The sequence below is a fragment of the Hemitrygon akajei genome, chromosome 12 (assembly GCF_048418815.1).
Source record: "Hemitrygon akajei chromosome 12, sHemAka1.3, whole genome shotgun sequence".
Taxonomy (NCBI): Eukaryota; Metazoa; Chordata; class Chondrichthyes; order Myliobatiformes; family Dasyatidae; genus Hemitrygon; species Hemitrygon akajei.
Window position 1 is genome coordinate 89,066,921 of NC_133135.1, and position 22,724 is coordinate 89,089,644.

General features: G+C 40.2%; 1 protein-coding gene across 6 annotated transcripts in view; it reads right to left on the reverse strand.

Moving 5' to 3' along the window:
- Window positions 1–22,724, reverse strand: part of rasal2 (RAS protein activator like 2) — a 421,164-nt gene that overhangs the window by 296,926 nt on the left and 101,514 nt on the right. Inside the window, exon 1 of one of the 6 annotated variants that reach the window (XM_073063634.1) lies at window positions 3,764–3,818. The exons of the other annotated variants lie outside the window; for them this stretch is intronic. The gene's annotated coding sequence lies outside the window, so the exon portion shown is untranslated. Of the gene's footprint in view, window positions 1–3,763; window positions 3,819–22,724 lie in introns of those variants that run through there. 6 annotated transcript variants of the gene reach the window in all.

The following is a 22,724-nucleotide window of genomic DNA, read 5'->3' on the forward strand; positions in this document are numbered from 1 at the left end:
ATTTTTGTGCTTCAATTCTTTTCTTTCATTTTACTAACATTCAGCAAAACAAGTCTACCCCATTCATCTCATCAGGTAATCCACCCACTGGAGGCCCGGTAAATTTTCGTTGTTCTGCTTCCAATTCATTGACATTCTTTGGTTAAGAGGAAAACCCTATTGACAATACTCCAGAATGAATTGCACCATTGCCCATAACTGCATCACAAACACACAAATTTTGCAATGAATTCCCCCTGCAATAAGCAATAACATTTTGTTAGCATTCCTAATTACTTGATGTTTGACAATCATACACCAGGGTATTCAGATACGCCTGTATTTCAGAGCTCTACAATCTATGACTATTCAGATAACATGCTCACTTTTATTTTCACAAATGCTGGAGGAACTCAGTAGCTCAGGCAACATCCATGGAAGGGAACCAACAGTTGATGTTTCGGGCCGACACCTTCTTCAGGTCTTGCCTGAAAAGTTGATGATTTTTTCATTGCCGCAGATGCTGCCTGCCCTGGTGAGTTCCTCCAACATTTTGTATGTATTGCTTTGAATTTCCAGCATCCGCAATATTTCTTGTGCTTTTCCTTTTACTGCCAAAATGAATCATCTTATATTTATCCACATTATCCTTCATTTGTCAAAACTTTGCCCATCCACTTAATCTATCTAAACTCGTTTCAAGATTGCTCATGTCCTCTTTGCAATTACTTTCCTATTTCTGTGCCATCAGCAAATTTAGAAACCATATCTTCAGTAGCTTAATCCAAGTCTTTATTATAAACTGCTGAAAGTTGATGACTCGCATCAATTTGTCACATTGCAGCTCACCAACTGAATAAGATCCATAAATACCAACTTTCTGTTGCCAAATAATCATTATCCAGATAGATATTTTACCTCCCACAGCATGACCTTTGGCTTTCTGAATAATCTCTGATGAAAAAATATTTATAAAATGTCTTCTAGAAATCTAGGTTCACTGCATCCATCAATTCCCCTTTATCCACAGCACATGTAACTTCAAAGAACTGTACAAAAACTTAAAGTACAGATATATACAGTGTACGACATTTGAAAAGTGGTAATCCAAATAATCTAAGTCTATCCCAAGGATCCAATGCCTCACCAGGTTTAACAATGACATGGATAGAGCAAGGACGTCATGGAACTCTACAAGGATATAAAATGGTCCTCCGTTAGTCAGGGTTGACCATGGATGTTATGTCCTAGCTGACTGCTTCGAAATCAAAACATTAATCAATATGCAAGCCAGGCCAGTAAAATATGGAAAGAAAGCTATAGCCCATGCATTAGGCTCCTACTCTCCAAGCAGCTGATGAATCCAAAAGAATGGCAGAGGCCGATATAGTTTGGCACAAGCGACATCACAGAAGTTGCCAGTCAGTGCTGAACACAATGTAGGACTCCCTTAGGGTCTCCTGCTCCAAATTTTTCCTTGGGCTTTACTCCTGAAGCCCTCCCCATGAGTAGGTATAGCTGCAAGGCAGTGAAGGTTTGAGATTAGAGTTTCCTTCCTCCTACACCACAGTTGATGAGCCCCATCAGCCCAAAGTGGCAGGTTTAAGGCACCAGTTGCCTGCCTTGCCTCTTCTTCAGTTAGTAGAAACAGTTCCACCAGGCTTAGCCACAAAAGAAAGCCAAGAGCTGAACTCTGATGTCAAATGTTATTTGAGATGTACGCCATTAGGAGCATTTAATAGATAGAGGGAGCTCATCCCCACTGCTCCACCCGTCCCCCACCTCCCCCCATCCCAAACCAACTTCGCCAGCCTTAGGAACCAGGATGTAAAATGGTTGTAAAATCCATGTAAAATCCAATCTTAAAATGGCAAAATTGAACACAGAGATAACACAAGGAAATACAATTTTTTTGGATATGCAACTACAGCCTTGCCAGCAGTTGATGAGTTGCGCTAACGAGTGCTCCAGTTCAGGAGCCATCAGATCAACAGCTTCAGTGGGCTTCGTTGAGGGGCTGTCTTCAGCAACTGAGCCACTGTTTCTGCCCATCCATTCCTAGCTTACTGGTGTGTCGTGTCACTTCGAGATGTTTACATAGGGATATTGGGTACATACTGCAACCCAGCTAATCAGTGATTTTTAAAAATTATATTTATGAAGAAATGAATGATCAGAGGCCAAAAATTCAAAGATCACTTTTCAAAGAGACTTCATCCCAGTGCATGGCAAACTCACGAGACTCAGAATCAGGTTTATTATCACCAGCATGTGATGTGAAATTTATTAACTTAGCAGCAGCAGTTCAATGCAATACATAATATAGAAGAAAAATAATAATAATAACTCTGATTCAGTATACTTTATACAGTATACGTATATTGAATAGATTAAAAATCATGCAAAAAACAGAAATACTATATATTGAAAAAAAAGTGAGGTAGTCTCCAAAGATTCAATGTTCATTTAGGAATCAGATGGCAGAGGAGAAGAAGCTGTTGCTGAATCGCTGAGTGTGTGCCTTCAAGCTTCTGTATCTCCTACCTGATGGTAATACTGAAAAAGGGCATGCCCTGGGTGCTGGAGGTCCTTAATAATGTATGCTTCCTTTCTGAGACACCACTCCTTGAAGATATCCTGGGTACTTTGTAGGCTAGTACCCAAGATGGAGCTGACTAGATTTACAACCCTCTGCAGCTTCTTTTCGTCCTGTGCAGTAGCCACCCCCCCCCCCCCCCATTTCAGACAGTGACGCAACTGTCAGAATGCTCTCCACGATACATCTATAGAAGTTTTTGAGTGACACATACAAGCTGGAGGAACTCAGCAGGTCAGGCAGCATCCGTGGAAATGAGCAGTCAACGTTTCGGGCCCAGACCCTTTGTCAGGACTGAAGAGGGAGGGGGCAGGGGCGCTATAAAGAAGGTGGGGGGAGGGTGGGAAGCAGAATAAGCTAAAACAGAAAGCACTGGACGATGGTGATGAAAGTGGAATTTAAAGGTAGTCATGGGTGGTTTGATCAGTTTCTGAGGCGAGAGCAGCTTCATAGCTTAAAGTTTACTGGAGAGAGTGCTTCGGCTGATACTGAAGCTGCCAAAAAGTTCCCAGTAGAACTGAAGAAAATAATTACAGAAGGTGGTTATTCGTGTAAGCAACTGTTTAATTGTGATGAAACTGCAATTTATTGGAAAAAATTGCCAAGCACCCCAACCTCCAACACCTCAGCCTAACACACCATCATCAGTGTGCTCGCTGTCTTCCCGATTCCGGTAGGTGAAACTACACTACATACATTACCTCTACTTTATATAGGCTGTGTATTTTTATGTGCTACTTGGTATGATTTGGCAGCTTCATAGCTTAAAGGTTACTGGAGAGACTGCTTCCGCTACGTAGTGAGATTATACGCTACACTAGACAGTGCTGCAATGATTGCAGTAAAGTATTTCTGCCTTATATAGGCTGTGTATTTATCATATTATTCCTGCCATATGTTACTGTTATTTTAGGTTTTATGTGTGATTTGGCATGATTTTGTAGGTTATTTTTTGGGTCTGGGAATGCTCACAAATTTTTTCCATATAAATAAATGGTAATTGCTTCTTCACTTTACGACATTCCGGCTTACGAACCATTTCATAGGAACGTTCTACCTTCAGATAGCAGGGGAAACCTGGACAGGTATCTGAGCACATTTGAAGTGCAAACCCCATTAATCAGACCAGAACTGAATACAATACTTGGAATGGGGTCTAACCAGAGTTTTATACAGCTGCAATGTTACCTCGTGGCTGTTGAACTCAATCCCCTGGCTAACGAAGGCCAACACGCCATACACCTTCTTAACCTCCCAATCACTTGCACTGCAATTTTGAGGGATCTATAGAGATAGATAGATAGATACTTTATTCATCCCCATGGGGAAATTCAACATTTTTTCCAATGTCCCATACACTTATTGTAGCAAAACTAATTACATACAATACTTAACTCAGTAAAAATATGATATGCATCTAAAATCACCCTCTCAAAAAGCATTAATAATAGCTTTTAAAAAGTTCTTAAGTAGTTTACTTAAATACATTGAGTCCTAACCCCGGCACTTTAACATATCTTACTCCTGGCGGTTGAATTGTAAAGCCGAATGGCATTGGGGAGTATTGATCTCTTCATCCTGTCTGAGGAGCATTGCATCGATAGCAACCTGTCGCTGAAACTGCTTCTCTGTCTCTGGATGGTGCTATGTAGAGGATGTTCAGGGTTTTCCATAATTGACCGTAGCCTACTCAGCGCCCTTCGCTCTGCTACCGATGTTATACTCTCCAGTACTTTGCCCACGACAGAGCCCGCCTTCCTTACCAGCTTATTAAGACGTGAGGCGTCCCTCTTCTTAATGCTGCCTCCCCAACACGCCACCACAAAGAAGAGGGCGCTCTCCACAACTGACCTATAGAACATCTTCAGCATCTCACTACAAACATTGAATGATGCCAACCTTCTAAGGAAGTACAGTCGACTCTGTGCCTTCCTGCACAAGGCATCTGTGTTGGCAGTCCAGTCTAGCTTCTCGTCTAACTGTACTCCCAGATACTTGTAGGTCTTAACCTGCTCCACACATTCTCCATTAATGATCATTGGCTCCATATGAGGCCTAGATCTCCTAAAGTCCACCACCATCTCCTTGGTCTTGGTGATATTGAGACGCAGGTAGTTTGAGTTGCACCATATCACAAAGTCCTGTATCAGTTTCCTATACTCCTCCTCCTGTCCATTCCTGACACACCCCACTATGGCTGTGTCATCAGCGAACTTCTGCACATGGCAGGACTCCGAGTTATATTGGAAGTCTGATGCGTACAGGGTGAACAGGACCGGAGAGAGCACGGTCCCCTGCGGCGCTCCTGTGCTGCTGACCACCGTGTCAGACCTACAGTCTCCCAACCGCACATACTGAGGTCTATCTGTCAAGTAGTCCACTATCCAATCCACCATGTGAGAGTCTACTCCCATCTCCGTTAGTTTGTGCCTTAAGATCTTGGGCTGGATGGTGTTAAAGGCACTAGAGAAGTCCAGGAATGTAATCCTCACAGCACCACTGACCCCATCCAGGTGAGAGAGGGATTTGTGCAGCAAATACGTGATAGCATCCTCCACTCCCACCTTCTCCTTATACGCAAACTGAAGAGGATCCCGGGCGTGCCTGGTTTGTGGCCTCAGATTCTGTATTATCAGCCGCTCCATGGTCTTCATCACGTGCGACGTCAAGGCAACAGGTCTGAAGTCATTCAACTCCTTTGGTTGTGGTTTCTTCGGTACCGGGACAATACAGGATGTTTTCCACTGTCTGGGTACTCTTCTCTGCTCCAGGCTCATGTTGAAGATGCGCTGTAGTGGTTCTCCCAGCTCAGTCGCACAGGCCCTCAGTAATCGTGGGGATACTCCATCCGGTCCAGCCGCCTTGCTGGTACAGATCTTCCTCAGTTGACCTCTGTTCCTCCACACTGTTAAGAATCTGCCATTTCATTATAGAAATTCAATATTACTTTGATTGTTTGAATATGCAAAACAAAACCTATATTTACTTAGCAGTTTCAACTGTTATTAATCATTATTACAAGTTTAATTTTGAAAATTCTATTTGGAGAGAAACACATACTGAAGGCTAAATAAATTAAAACTGTGCATTATCACATATTCCCTGTGGAAAATAGATTGCACATTATTGAGGCTCTTGTTGGTCAGGATCGATCGTGGATATTGCATCCCAGCTGTTGACATGACACGCAAGCCAGAGCAGTACGATATGGAAAGCAAGCCCATGCAGCAGGCTCCCCTCTTCATGCAGCTGATGAATCCAAAGGAGCTGCAGAGACCGACACATTCTGGAACCAGTGTCATCACAGGAGTTGCCAGTCATTGTTGAACTCAACACAGGACTGTCTTAGGGACTCCAGCTCCAGATATTTTCCCTCGGGGTTTACTCCTTCATCATGAGTGGATATAGCCACCACAGCAGACGTTTGAGATCAGACTCTTTCTTCTCCTACCATGGCTGAGGAGCCCCAACTGCCCAAAGCAACTGGATTTAAAGTGCCAGTAACCTGCCTTTGCCCTCTTGCCTGTCAGTAGAAATGGCTCCACTGAGCTCACTTGTGAAGGCCAGGAGCTGAACTTGATTGTCAGAGGCTATTTGCATACCACTCATTGAGAAAAGGGATCATAATCTTGGAAAATGTGTAATCACAATATTCTCAATAATACATGGGCTAAAAGTGTTAACTGTGAATGGAATTTATATAGGACAGGTATACATCCTACTGAATATGCAACAATAAGATAAGGATTAACATAATTATGTTTTAGATGATTTAAATATCTGGCAGATATAATGAGGAGAAAAGAAATAAATCACCCTTAAAAGTCATTCCATCCAAATCTATTTACCACTCTTGAGGATAAAGAGGCCATATGGGGGATTTACAAGTATATTTCCTGGGATAAGGGATTTCATTTATGATAGATATGAGAACATGGATTGTTGTCCCTGGAGTAGAGGAATCTAAGTAATGTGTTGTAGGTGTTCAAATGATATCATTCTTAGTTTCTCTGGACTAGGCATTCAGCAAAAGATCAAGGACCAAAGGATAAAGATTTAGTGTGATTAACAGAAGATTCAAATCTTACATGGAGGAAAACATCACAATTAAGGATACTTGAAGATATTAAACAATCATTATGCATGGGGTTGAACAACATCCATTTTCCAGACTTATTCAATTTGTGCATGCACACTTGCTGAATAAGCAGAAAGGCGCAATCTGAAAGCGTTGCGAATGGAGGTTCAATTACTACCTTTTGAAAAAGAATTACCGGTAGGTACTTACAGATAAGCATCAGAGAAACAGGACTTAACTCAATTGCTGCACAAAGAGTCAGCAAGATTCTCTGGGCCATGCAGCCTACTATAATAATTGCCGTGTTTGATTTTATAACTGAGCTGTCCAGAACAAGGGACGTATACTTGAAATCGGATAAGGGGTGTTCAGTACGGCGGTCATGAAGCACTTCTTCACACAAAGTGGAAATCGTAAACTCTATCCTAATGAAATGTTCAGCTGGTTTGATAGTGTATTTCAAGATTCAAATGAAAAATGAAACCATTGCTGGTATATGTGATTAAACCGTAGTTCAGGCATTATTTAGTGAAATGGTGGAATAGTTGAGAGCAATTGAATGGCACTCTCCTGTAACAGTATAAATTACCCCTAGTTTGATTCCCCATGAAATGACAAGTGTCAAGTACATTCAGATATAAACTTTTTGGCAAGTATCTTTATCTCCTCACTTCCCAGAGCTGACATATCCACCACCTACAAGGCTAAATTCAGACTCGACTCCTTCTTGACCCGGTGAGTTCCTCCAGTACACTGATGGCAGCTCCCATCCTTGCAATATGCACTCTCTCGTATCTCCATTAAATGCTGGCTCAGCCCACATCCCTTGAATGAATATAATAAAAAACTGAGTAACACCACTATAGCAGCATCAGAATGTAGGTTCCACCTTAAATGTGGTACATACCTTTACAAACAAAAACTGCATTCAGTGATAATGCTGTTCTCACTCATAATGATGATTGGGTCAGTCAAAAACAAAATAGCATTGTGGCTTGAAATGTAAATTAAGAGAGAACTTCCTCAAAACACTCAATGAAAGATCACCAGCATGAAGCTCTATCGTCTCTCTTTCCATTGATACTGCTTGACCTGACTTTATAATATCCTATACATCAAGCCTGATGATTAAAATAAAATGTTTCAAAGCATATAATTTGTAGGAAATGATTTGGAAAATGTGTAACTCCGATGTCGATGGTTTGGTTGGGTTGCTCTCTGATCTTGGCAAGTAGAATTTCACCTCAAACTTGAAGAGAAACATTGTCAGCATCTAAAAGAAAGACATACTGATCCTCCTGGTCAACCTCAACTTCTTTATTGCTTTTTTTTTGGGAGATTGTCTCCTTTCTTTTAAGGACAAGAAATTGCTTGAAGAACAGTCCAGTCATAATGAACATTCTATTCCATTGAAGGGACAAAAGCAAAGCCACATAGCAACAACCAGAATCATAACAGAGGCAGTGATTACAATACATGAGGGACTGCCAGACATCACACACACCATGACAGGAACAGTTAGACCATCCATAATTGAATCTGCTCTATCATCTCTATCAACCAGGTCCTCAACCATGAACACCAACAGAAGTGTTGCCCAAGAAGATCAATGTTGAAGCTCTGAAGCACTCTTCAAAAGGTAGCTCATCTGAGGCAGTGTTTCAAAGGCAACTTATCAAAATCAAAGATATATCTGTAGATGCTAAGAGCAACAAATGCTGGAAAACTCAGCAAGTTATGTGGCATTTGTGGAAACAAAAACAGTTAACAATCTGAGTTGAAGCCACAAAAGAAATAGTTTATGAGCTGCCCAAAAGGTCACAATAATTGGTAACTGTAAATCAGCAGTTCCCAACCTAGGGTCCACAGAACCCTTGGTTAATGGCAAGGGTCCATAGCATAAAAAAAGGTTGGAAACCCGTGATGTAAGGAGTCTCTTGGCTTTTCTTTGAGGAAGTACTAGGAATGGTCCAATGAGAGTGACCATAAGATGAAGAAACTAGTAAACCACAAACAAAGTGCATCTGGATCCACCATTCACTTAGATCCACCAGTTAGCTCCACCATTCAGCAAGAGAAAAGGAACGTTAATATAAGCACCTGAAAGATGAAGTACTGGAGAAAATCCTCAATCTAACAATTGAGGGACAGAGGCTCAGCAACTCACCAAGAGCTATGTTTGGTGGTGGTTTTTTGGCACTTTGCCACCATGACCCAAATTACCTTGAGGGCCCAATATGAAGGTGAACAAAGACAAGGAGGCAGTCAACACCCAGTGAAAAGATAACCTCAAAGGCCTGCTGGACCACAACTGAGTTGTTGATTTCATTCCACTGTAACCTACTTGGTCCAGCCTTACAAGTCACTTCTGACCAAGAAAACAAGTCAAACAGGCCATATCCAAATAATATACATCAAGTACCAGGTTTCAATCCAGCAGATTTTACCAATTCAGAAAACCCATTCATCCACAACCAGAGTAAGATAGCTCAATTGTATCTAGCCCCTATAAGTCAAAATCTGTGGTTTCAAGCAAAAAAAGAGTAATGTTCTTGAAATCATGTTAGAAGAAGTTTTACTATGGAATTATACCAAATCATTATGTAATAGCTGATATGATAACTACCATCTTCCTCATTGCATAACTATTAAACTTCCACACAGGCACGTACTGCTAACAGAAATGTTGAAATCCATAACTAAAAATATTTATGCAAATGTTCTGAAAAGCCATTTCATTGCATTACATTGATTGGTCATTGCAGAATTACAAAGCTTTTCATCTGTGCATATCACCACTATACAAGTATTTAAAATATTTGCAGCCTATCTTTTATTTAACACTTTTATTGAGATGGCACCATCAATGGTATAGTTATTTTTCTGGGATTGTGTTACGTAACATTTCCTTACTGAGCAAAGACAATGACTTCCAGCTCATACTTAAACTTGATTTGTCAAGTCGATGGTAACATGAAACCAGAAAAATCTTTCATATTTCACCCAATCTCTCACAGAACATTTACCTCTTTTCCTCATGACCTCCTCTACATTGGTGAGATCCATCGGAAATTGGGGGACCGCTTCATCAAGCATCCTTGCTCAATCTGCCAAATGCAGAACTTTCTGGTGGCCAAACATTTTAATTCTCATTCCCGTTCCAATATGACGGTCCATAGCCTCCTTTTGTGCCAAGATGAGGCCATCCTCAAAGTGGAGGAGCAACACCTTATATTCCACCTGGGTAGCCTCCAACCTGATGGTATATTGATTTCTCCTTTTGGTAAAAAAAAAATCCCACCCTCTCCCCACTTCTTTTCCTCCAATCAGGACTTTTACCTCTTCTCTCCTGACTATCACTTCCCCCTGGGTCCCCTCCTCCTTCCCTTTCTCCTTTGGTCCACCCTCCTCTCCTATCAGATTCCTTCCTCTCTAGCCCTTCATCTTTCCCATACATCTGGTTTCACCTATCACCTTCCAGCTAGCCTCTTTCCCAATCCCCACTCACTTTTTTTTATTTTGGCATTTTCCCCTTTACAGTTCTGAAGAAGGGTCTCGGTCTGTAGCATTGACTGTTTATTCATTTCCATAGATGCTACCTGACCTGCTGACTTCCTCTGACATTTTGTGTGTGTTGCATTGGATTTCCAATATCTACAGACTTTCTCATGCTTATGATTTGCTTCTCTTTTAAAGTTGTTTTGTTTAATGTCTATAGTTTGAGTGGTGTAAAGATCTGATAAGGAACATAATTGAGGTCTAACTCACTTCAGTGCAAGTAACTGCATCACTGTGAAAACATTATTTGTAACATGACACTGTTCTGACTAATAACCAGACAGCAACAATGTTGAGAAGTTGTTTAAATTAGTTAGTAGCTAGCGAAGTATTTTTTCCTCAAAGAAACTTTTTTAAAATCCACACTTCACAGTACTTAGAGAGATGTCATAAACAAAAGTCACCCAAGATAGACTGGCTAAGAATGCAAAGGCTTATCAGTTGTCCCCATGCTTTTTCATACTTCCATTTAACAGTAAAAGTACCATATAATGAGATAGATTTATCAAATGAAAGTAAGAAATAACAAACTGAGGATGCTTCCAAACTACTTCCAAATACAAACATTTCACAGTGCTTCAGTAAATGAATCATAGTTTTAATATGCCTGCTGCCAACATTAAAGAACATAATCACTCCTTGAAGAGAAGACTGTTCACTAATGCATCTAGTCCAAGTCCAATTTTGATTTTAAATTGCTCTTCGACAACATTGCACTTTATTCTTACTTGAAGGAAATCTTTAAAATGTAATAAAAAAAGTACCTACATCTCTGCTAACAGGAGAAAAGTCACCACAGACACATACAATTTAGTTGAGGTTTGTAAATTTTGAATGAAATTTTTAAATTTGCTTGCATTGCAAAAAAGTTGACCAAATATCTAATAAAAACAAAGAAATCATATGTGAAGATGGGAACAACTAATCATGTTGTTTAGCTACCTGCTAAAAATGACCAATAATGTGACAGCAGTAAAGGATGCAATAAAAATACTCATTCACATTTGAGAGCTCTTACCACTTGCATAATTTATGTTTGTTAAAGAAACAAATCTCAGAGAACCTCAAGTATTTTATACGTGGCCCTTTAAGATACTCTCGACAACTGTGATTATATGGAATATATATGGATTGCTGTATCATCTTCCTTAGTCATAAATGGACCACAAAAGTTAAAGAAAGGAACAGCGCTGGCATGATGGTTAAGTTTCTGGACTGCAGGGCCTGCACTAACAATCCAGAGACATGAGCTCAAATCCCACAACGGCAGCTGTGGAACTTAAATTTAGTTAAAAATAACCTGGAATTTAAAAACGAAACATAAAAGCAATTGTGAAACTACTAGATTATTATAGTTAAAAACATCTCTAAGGAAATCTGTTGCATTTACCTATTCTGAGCTGTACATAAGTAACTCTAGACACATAGCCATGTAGTCAATTTCAGCTTCCCACTGAACTAGTATAGCGAATCACTCAGCTCTATTATGATAGCAATGTTAAAATGAAAAAAGAATAAAACCAGTAATGGCTTTCTGGGATTGACCTTAGTATGACAAGGTCAAAGCCAGCCCACTCAAACATGCAAAATTGTCCTCAAACATTTGACCGCCAACATTCCATGAATGAGTTAAACAACCACTAGACATAGTTATACTTAGAATCCTATCTTTAACAGAATACGGCAGACTCTGCCAATCGCTGGATACCTCCTGTTCCACAGACAGGGATACAGGCAGGTGGAGTGAACCTGACAAACCTTGTGAGGTCTCAGCATCATATTAAATGTGGGCAAGAAGCCGACTGATTTCTACCTACTTTCTTCCCTCATGCTGATGCATCTGTACATCTTCATGCTTTACAACACTCTGAAGAAGCATTGAATCTCAATGCTTCGATTTCAACACCATTTTCTTACCATATTCCTGATTTTTCTAATATCTAAAACTCCATTGATTAATTACATTTTAAATGCAATTGATGTCTCAACTGCTCTGCAGTGTGGAGAATTCCAAAGATTCACCATGCTCTCATTAAAAGACATTTCTCCCCATTTTAATCCTAAATGGTCAATGCTAATTTGTGACTGGGACTCCTAATTCTCGACTCCCAAATCTGGGAAAACATTAATTGTTCATCAATACCAAGGATTCTGTACACTTTAATGAAGCACTTCTCATTCTTGCAAACTCTGGTAATGGTGGCCTGGCCTACTTAAACTTTCATCATAAAACAAAACATGCCTTCCCAGTCTGGTGATTATTCTGTTGTACTCATCTCCAATAACGAAATCAATATTGGACAAAATAATCCAGGTGCTGTCTCAACAATGTCCTATAAAATCATGGTAAGAAATCTTTCTTCTTGTACTTAAATATTTTTGCGATAAATGCCAATTTACCATTTGCTTTCTATATTACTGCTGCAACTGCATTGTTGATTTCAGTAAGCCACGTACAATGACACCCAGGTTTCTTTGAACATCAACATTTCCCAATTTCTTAGCATTCAAAAAGTATTCTGCTTTTCCATTTTTGCAACAAAATGGATAACCTCACATTTTTCCACTTTGTAGTCCATCTGACAAGATATTGTTTCCTCACTCAGCTTGTCAAAATCTCCTTGGAGACTCTTTGAATTCTCTATTCCCAGCAAACTTGGAAATATGGTCACCTCAGCCAAATTATTAACGTAGATTTTAAATATTTGGAGCACAAGCTCCAATTCTTGCAGTACTCTACAGATCACAATCTTCAAAGGTGAGGAGGACCTATTTATTCCTATTCATTGTTTTCTGAGTTACCAATTATCAATCCAGAGAGAAAATATAACAACAATTTCACATTTTCCTAACTTGGTCATCAACCTCCTGCCTGAATCCTCATTGAAAACTTCCTGAAAATTACATGACATGTACACGTCCCTTTTTCTACCCTACTATGTACAACCTCAAAGAACTAAAACAGCAGTCAAACAGAATGCCTTTTTCATTAATCCATACTGACTTTGCTCAGTCATATTCTTTTTTATATACTGATCAACCAATCTTGTTATGCAACATATTCCCAGCTGTCAATGTCAGCCAATAGGGTGGCAGCTCCCCAATTCCTCCCCGCCTAACTTCAGACATGGTAAAATCTGCTGAAAGACAAAATAAGTATTATTTAAAGAGCAGATGCCTATTCCAATTAGCTCAGCATTACATCCATTCATATGAGCTTTTGTTGTTTCTCTAAGGACAGTGTTCCATAAAATTGCCAGGGCAGCAGAGAGATCTAATTTTCAGAAAGTCACATTTCAATATCCACATGCTCAACTTCGCAAGCTGATTTTACAAGTTGGAGCTAAATCTTCTCAAAAAAAAGTCCTTATGGAGAATGCAAATTATTTCCCCAGCTAGAGAAAAGTTTAACATCTAGAGGGCTGAAAAGGTGAAATTATTAGAGTACTTAAATACTGTGTAATGTAAATTTACCAATGATTAAAAAGATGAAAGTAATACAACGCCAGCCTAATTAACTTGCCCAGTTTTGGTTGACAATGAATTTATATTAAAAATTCAGCATTTATTGCATATTATTTTGACTTCTTACAGGTGTTGAGTTCTTTTTGAATTCAAAATCAGAAATCAATTACTTAAGCTGAAATGCATCATGACTGCATGACGGAGGGGGAAGCCTCACATCATTTTCTCTTGACATGACACATAACTTGCAACCTTCAAAGTATTCAACAGACTCATTTAACCTTAAAGGTACAATGTAAATTTGCTTTGTCCTATTTCATAGAATCTTAATTTGCCTTCTCAAAGTGTAATATATTTAACTTATTCACAAAGGAATATGTTCTCATTTGTACCAAGTTATGCACACAGCTCCCTTGGGCAATCATTAATCTAAGCCAGTCAGTGTGAATGTGGTTTTGTCTGGATGCAACCTGAATTACAGCTGCAGAACTAAGGACTGTTTATACAGTATAAACGTTTCTTTGGTTTCAGTATGGATTTATGTTCAAAAATTCCAATGACCATTCAGATTTCCAAGAACAATTTAGTTGGGACTTAGAACTCCAAGAACAGCTGCAATCAAAGCAGAAACCACATAGCATGTGGTCACCTAAAAATCATCTTAAAAACTTTTAAAAGTCTTAAACGTTTATTGAACAAACAAAACCATTAATGAAGGGATCAACATAAATGAATCTCAAATGAAATAAGTACAGTTTTGCTCTGTACAATACCACTTTGAAAATGATTCTTATTAACAAATGTGTGAGTTTTCATAATTCCATATGTATTACTTGATTCAGCATTGCACGTATAATTATGACTGCTCACAAAAACACCTTGACTTTATTTGTAGGCACGTACAGACACAGCATAAATATTTTGGCATACACAAGAAAATCTGTAGATGCTGCGCACACCAAATGCTGCAGGAACTCAGCAGACCAGGGAGCATCTATGGAAAAGAGTAAACTGTCGACGTTTCAGGCTGAGATCCTTCATCAGGACTGGAAAAAAAAGATGAGAAGTCAGAGTCAGGGTACAGTGGAGGAAAGAGTACAAGGTAGTAGGTGATAGGTGAAACTGGGAAGGGGGGTGAAGTAAAGAGTTGGGAAATTAAATGATGAAAGAGATAAAGGCCTGGAGAAGGGAGAGGGTAGAAGACCATAGAAGAAAGGGAAGGGGTGGGGCATCACAGGGAGGTAATAGGCAGGTAAGGAGATAAGGCGAGAGAGGGAAACAGGAATGGGGAATGAAGAGGGGGAGGCTATTACCAGAAGTTCAAGAAATCCATATTCATACCATCAGGTTAGAGGCTACCCAGACGGAATATAAGGTGTTGCTCCTCCAACCTGAGTGTGGCATCATCGTAGCAGTAGAGAAGGCCATGGACCATGTATTGTAATGAGAATGAGAAGTAGAATTAAAATGGGTGGCCACAGAGAGATCCTGCTCCTTCTGGCGGATGGAGCATAGGCGCTCAGCAAAGCCGTCTCCCAATCTGCATCAGGTCTCACCAATATACAGGAGGCCACAATGGGCCCACCAGATACAGTAGATACAGATACAACATCTAATGAAGTATCACCTTACCTGGAAAGACTGCTTGGGGCCCTGAATGGTAGTGAGTGAAGAGGTGTCGGAGCACGTGTGGCACTTGTTCCACTTGCAAGGGTAAATACCAGGAGGGAGATCAGCAGTGGAGGGACGAATGGACAAAGGAGTCACATAGGGAGTGATCCCTGTGAAAAGTGTGTGGGGAGGGCAAGATGTGGTATTCCATTGGAGAATTATGTGCTAGATGTAGAGACTAGTGGGATGGTAGGTGAAAACAAGAGTAACCCTATCCCTGGTGAGGTGGTGGGTGGATGAGGTAAGAGCAGACATGTGTGAAATGGAAGAGATGCAGATGAGGGCGGTGCTGATAATGGATGAAAGCCCTTTTCATTGAAGGAGGAGGACATCTCATTAGTTCTGGAATGAAAAGCCTCATCCTGAGAGCAGATGCAGTAAAGATAAAGGAGTTAAGAGAAGGGGATAACATTTTGACAGGTAACAGGATGGGAAGAGGTACTGTCCAGGTAGCTGTGATTATCAGTGGTTTATAAAAGATATCAATGGATAAACTGTCTCCAGACGTAGAGAGAGATTGACAAAGGGAAGGGAGGTGTCCGAAATGGATCAGGTAGATTTGACTGTTTCATGTAGCCGACAAAAAGGCAGGCATAGCTGGGACCCATGCGTCTTCCCATGGCTACATCTTTCGTTCGAAGGAAGTGGGAGAAGACAAAGGAAAAATTATTGAGAGTGAGAACCAGTTCTGTCAGACAGAGGAGAGTGGTGGTGTACAGGAACAGGTTGGGTCTGTTGTCTAGAATGCAGAGAGCTTTAAGGCCCTCCTGATGCGGAATGGAGGTGAGGAAGGGACTGGACATTCACGGTAAAAATAAGACGATCAGGGCCAGGTAACTTAACATCATTGAAAAGATCCAGAGCATCTGAAGTGTCAGAGATACAGGTAGGAAAGGACTGAATCAGGAGGGATAAAACAGAGTTGAGTAAAAGTTCGGTGAGGATAAGCAGAAACAATGGGAAAAAAAAACACAAAATGCTGGCAGAACTCAGCAGGTCAGACAGCATCTATGGGAGGAGGTAAAGGAGGAAACAATGGGTCGACCTGAACAGTCAGGTTTGTGGATCTTGGAAGGAGATAGAAATGGGAGGTTTGGGGTAAGGGAACCATAAGGTTTGTGGAAGTGGATGGAAGATGCCCAGAGTTAATACAGTCAGTGATAGTGCAGGTGAAATGGCCTAGTGCTCTTTAGTGGGGACCTGTTCGAGGGGTAAGTAAGAGAAGGACTCAGAGTTGTTGCCTGGCCTCAGCAAGGTAGAGGTCAATCCGCCAGACTGCTACAGATTCCCCCTTATCTGCAGGCTTGATGGTGACCCCAAACAGTCCTTCCGGGTGAGGTGACACTTCACCTGCAAGTCTATTGGGGCCATCTACTGTATTCGGTGCTCCCGGTGTGGCCTCCTGTATATCGGCAAGATCTCCCACTGGCCACCCATTTCAATTCTACTTCCTATTCCTATATGTCAGTCCATGGCCTCCTCTACTGCCGCAATGAGGCCACACTCAGGTTGGAGAAGCATTATCTTATATTCCATCTGGGTAGCTTCCCTCTATCACCTTATCTCCTTGCCTGCTCCTTACCTCCTTCTGGTGCTCCTCCCCCTTCCCTTTCTTCCATGGCCTTCTATCCTCTCCTAGCAGTTTCCCCCTTGTCCAACCCCTTACCTCTTTCACCATTCAACTTCCCAGCTCTTTACTTCACCCCTCCCCTCTCCTGGTTTCACTTTGTACTTCTTCCTCTCCTCCCACACCTTCTTACACTGACATCTTTTTTCCCAGTCCTGATGAAGGGTCTCAGCCCAGAACATCGACTGTTTATTCTTTTCCATAGATGCTGCCTGGCCTGTTGAGTTCCTCCAGCATCTTGTGTGTGTTGTTTTTTATAAAGATTTCAGCACCTGATGTTGCTTGCATTAGAGGTGGACAGGGACAACAAAGGGCACAACTCTTGATACCAAGAAAACAGCACAGGAAAAGCAGATCAGATGGTTTGACCCAAGGGTAAAAATGTTCATAGTCTTAAGAAACATATTGATAGTAACCTGATGCATTCTCTTTAAATAAAACAAAATGCTCATGCTGGTTTCATTTTTTAAAGCAAAATCAACTTTAGATTATACAGACTTTTCAAAAAAGCTGTCAACTTAAGCCTCTATTTCTAATAAATGCTGCACAATTATGTATCCAGACACCACCATATTAATTATCACATGCCATCCCAAGTCCCCTCCCATTTTCAGTTTTAAACTGGCAGCTGACAGGTGCAGTGACTATCTGATAATGGAAATTCATTCAGACAATTTAAACTTAAATATCAGTTATATAATGCAAAAAGTCCTGCAACGTAAATGCAATTCACTTATCAACCAAGAACATCTGAAGTTCCCTAGCAGCACAATATTGTGGAGAACATCATGATTTAAAATAATATCTAATCATTGATCCTTTGTTAGCAAGTGTGTGAAGAGCATTTTCCAGTTTGTTATCCAACAAATGCAGTTTCAACAGATCGATTTCATGCTTCAGATACTTCATGTGAAAAATGCTAATCTGTGGCCAAAATACTCCTCTAGTGCAAACACAGCTACCATCTGCTCATCACAGATGTAACTGAACATTACTCACAATCTTCTGTATGTTTTGAATGGATACTAAGCACAATGGAGAACTAGTACACCATAGTATACTGTGTTCTATCTCATGATTACTCTTCTGCATACTGACTTACAATTGTGACCAGGTACATGAGTACTTTTTTCCCTGTTCAGTACGTGCAAATTTGAGCACAGGTCAAATACCCTGTAATGAAAGTCTGAACAAGGAATTAAGAACATCTACGTCAAAAAGCAGCTAACACAATCGTAATCAGGACAAAAACCTTCAATCAGAAGCATTTGATAGCCTCTAAATTCATCCAATACTGTGGCCTGAGCAAGATTACACAGCAGTGAAAGAAAATGAGATGAAGTGACTTTATTTGAAAATGGAAGATCTGCTTTGGAATTGTGCCATTAATTTAATTTATCTTTACAGCTTTTTCATCTCCATGACATTCCTTACACACTCAGCTGAAAATTAAATCTGTCTTTCTAAAACTCCTGTTTCAAATAATCACACTTACCTCAGTTTTAAATGTAAATTATTTTTCAACATTTTGATCTGAAGACAATTTCCAAAAGCATTTGAAAGGGAAGAACTATTTGGTAATGGCAAATACACAGTAAAATTGAAATCTCATCCATCAATGCCAGCAAATCATTTTCTGCTCAATCCCTACTTATATATACCCTTCATATTAAAATAACTTTAATCATATTTTGAAGGAGCATAAAATATTTCACAAAACAGCACTTCGCAAAAGCTAAAACATTCATTGCCTAGAACAGCTCAGTGTTCACTTGTTTTTATGCATCTGACTTCCACAGAAACAATAAGTAGGAGACAGAATGGTGATCACATGAAAATGACTGATATAATTAAAGAACATGTCTCCTAAAATTGGAAGTGTAAGCAAATACTTTCTGTGATCAAGCATATGCATAACTGCATCTGTCTGAATTGGCAAAGTTTATTGTGACAAAATAAAATTATAAGCACTTAAGCAATATTCATCAACAGAACAAAAAATCTGTACAGTTCAGCAGTAGACCCTGCCGCCATATTTACACTGGTAAGTCCGACAAAATACCACACTTAAAATATTATCTTGTACTTTGAACACATTTAAAACATCCAACAATTGCAGTGTTTTGCTTATGATTGCTGACTCACCGGTGCTTCTCACCTTCAACTTGTTGTCATCAATGAGGGCTCCAAATTACTTGGCGTTGAAAATGCTTACATTTGAATGCTTTTCTATTAGCTCTATTGTTAAAATTCTGCAATCAAGAGAACAGACTGACCATGTCCAACTTGCTATGCCAAATTTATAAAAGATATCTTACAAATACATTTGCCAATCTGAAAATGACTCCATTCTCAGTTTTTCCCTCTTTGATCCATGCTAATAAATTGCCCTCAACTCAATGAATACATCCTTTTGTACCTTCCACAAGAAAGCCAAATATCCTCCATCTTGCTCAAATAACTTAGCAAAGTTTGTAAAATACAACTCCCTTGCATAAAAATACTTTGTACTTAGCTGATCATATTATAACCTTCTAGATGTCCTAATTGCTTCCAGTACAAGGAATTCAGCATTTTGTTAACAATAAATTGTAGGCTAATTGGTCTACTTTCTTTTATCCTCCATTCTTAAGATGTAGTGTTATTATTTACAATTTCCAATCTAGGGAACTTTGGAGGGTCATCCTTCTCCAGTGTCTACATGGGTTGGATCTCATTACAAATGGTCTACTGAATCACAGGCAATAGGCACCACAGTAGAGTAGTGGTTCGCGCAACACTATTACAGCTCTTGGTGTCAGAGTTTGGAGCTCCATTCTGGCACCATCTGTAAGAAGTTTGTACACATGCCCCGTGAATGTGTGGGTTTCCTCCAGGGGTTCCGGTTTTCTACCACAGTCCAAAAGATATACCCTTAATAGGTTAATTGGTCACTGTCAATTCTCCCGTGATTATATATAACCATATAACAATTACAGCACGGAAACAGGCCATCCCGGCCCTTCTAGTCTGTGCCGAATGCTTACTCTCACCTAGTTCCACTGACCCGCACTCAGCCCATAACCCTCCATTCCATTCCTGTCCATATGCCTATCCAATTTTACTTTAAATGACAATACCAAATCTGCTTCTACCACTTCTACTGGAAGCTTGTTCCACACAGCTACCACTCTCTGAGTAAAAAAATTCCCCCTCATGTTACCCTTAAACTTTTGCCCCCTAACTCTCGACTCAGTCCTCTTGTTTGAATCTCCCCTACTCTCAATGGAAAAAGCCTATAACACGTCAACTCTATCTATCCCCCTCATAATTTTAAATACCTCTATCAAGTCCCCCCCTCAACCTTCTACGCTCCAAAGAATAAAGACCTAACTTGTTCAATCTTTCCCTGTAACTTAGGTGCTGAAACCCAGGTAACATTCTAGTAAATCTTCTCTGTACTCTCTCTATTTTGTTGACATCTTTCCTATAATTCGGTGACCAGAACTGTACACAATACTCCAAATACGGCCTTACCAATGCCTCGTACAATTTTAACATTACATCCCAACTCCTATACTCAATGCTCTGATTTACAAAGGCCAACATACCAAAAGCTTTCTTCGCCACCCTATCACATAAGATTCAACCTTCAGGGAACTATGCACTATTATTCCTAGATCACTCTGTTCTGCTGCATTCTTCAATGCCCTACCATTTACCATGTATGTCCTATTTGGATTTACCATTTATACATTTACCACGTATGTCCTATTATGCTAGGGTTAAATAAGCCAATTGCTGGGTGGCAAGGCTCGTTGGGCTGGAAGGACCTGTTCTGTGCTGTATCTCAAAATAAAATAAAAATCATGTATGGTTCATGCTTTTCACACCATCTGATATTGTCCATGCATTTAAACCTCATCTTTGTCTATTCCATATTAGCACATCACTATTTAACAAAACACAGCATCACACTGCTGACAGACAACGCCACCTTTCGAGATCTCCAGCTGTCACTAAGTTGTCAAACACCTTTTTGAAATGCAGCAATAGATGAATAGATATTCCCTCTTAATTTAAAATAAAAGAGCAAAAGCCATGACCTTCACCTGCTATCAACAACCTTCTTCGCCAACTACATCCTTTTCTTCTTCTGGCACAACTGCAACTGAACAAGACTGCATAAACTTTGACGTCACATGACGCTGCAATGAAGTTCAGAAAATCTATTCCAGCCATGAAATTATGGAAATTGCTATCTCCATAACATCGTCCATCTCCACCAATACGGTGCCAAAATCTCAGCCTATGCTTTATACTCAAGTCATGACTATTCTAATGCATAACTGGTCAGCCTCCTTCATTATACTCTTAAATCCCAGGAATAAAACTTTGTCACCCATTCAAGCTTCAAGTTCAAGTTCAATTATCGTTCAACTACAAATGAATATAGTCAAATGAAACAGTGTTCCTCCATGGCCAAGGTCCAAACCTATTAATAGCACACAGAACACTGAACATAGCATAAATAATGCATATGGTTTCCGATTTTTTAAAAAACACGCAGTCACAAAGAACAAATATTATAGCCCAAGTTCCTGAGAGGCATTACTGTAAATTGTCTTTGTCCAGCTTGTTCTTCCACCAAGCAGGAGGGCAGCACTGAGTGAACACTGAACAGCAGCACAGATGGAAGGCGCCAGCCTCCAACCTAGGACAGGTTCCAGGGTGCCCAACAGAAGACCAAACTCCCTCCTACACAGGTTCGGCTCTCATCCCCGGGCACCTGCAACAAATGATACTGTGGCCTCAACATAGTCCTCTCCACAACCAAGGCAACGCAACTCCCCTGCCATCAGATTCACCACTGAACCGGACTTGTGGTATTACCGACGTCCAACAGGGTCTTGCAAACATAATAAAAATGTCCAAGACAACCACAGAGTCCATTTGTTGGATCACACACCGTCTCAGAGCAACAGTACGCAACAAATCCAGGCAATTCCATGATAATGGTATCCAATGGCCAACTTCATCGCAACTCAATGGTGGGATAGTCATGCAGTACATGATGGTCTTAGTATCCTCCTGACTCCTGATGAAGGGTTTCGGCCCGAAACATCGTCACTACCTCCTCCCATAGATGCTGTCTGGCCTGCTGAGTTCTGCCAGCATTTTGTGTTTTTATTTAGAATATATACAGTAATTAGAAAACAGCTAATCTATGACACTGGTGCCAAGCTGTATCAGCCCATGCCCTTCCTTTGGACAACACTTGTTGCATGGAGAGGGGAGACTTGCTGCCTGGGCAACAGCCGGTCTGCCATACAACCTTGCCCAGTCCTGCACCCTGGAGAAGACTTCACAGGCACAGATCTATGGTCTCGCGAGACTAACGGATGCCATACAATCTATGATTTAATGCCACCTTAACTGGTTCATTTTTCCAGTTCACTTGTTTGGAAAATAGAGAAAACACATTATAAATCAATTATTTAAGTCACATTCCCACAATCATCACACTTTCTTTGGTTCAATTTAAATAAAACACAATCAACAGGAACATTTTTCAAACTACATGAAGTCGACAAAACTTCCTTTCATGGTGGCTAGGTGTTATTTTTTGACAAGAATTACTACAGAGCATTGGGTATTTACAATCTATATTAATGATTTTAATGAAAATATGGAATACAAGATATAAGTTTGCTGATAAAAAGCTCAAAGGAAAAATAAACTGCGAGAACAACACAGAGTTGGAAAGGGAT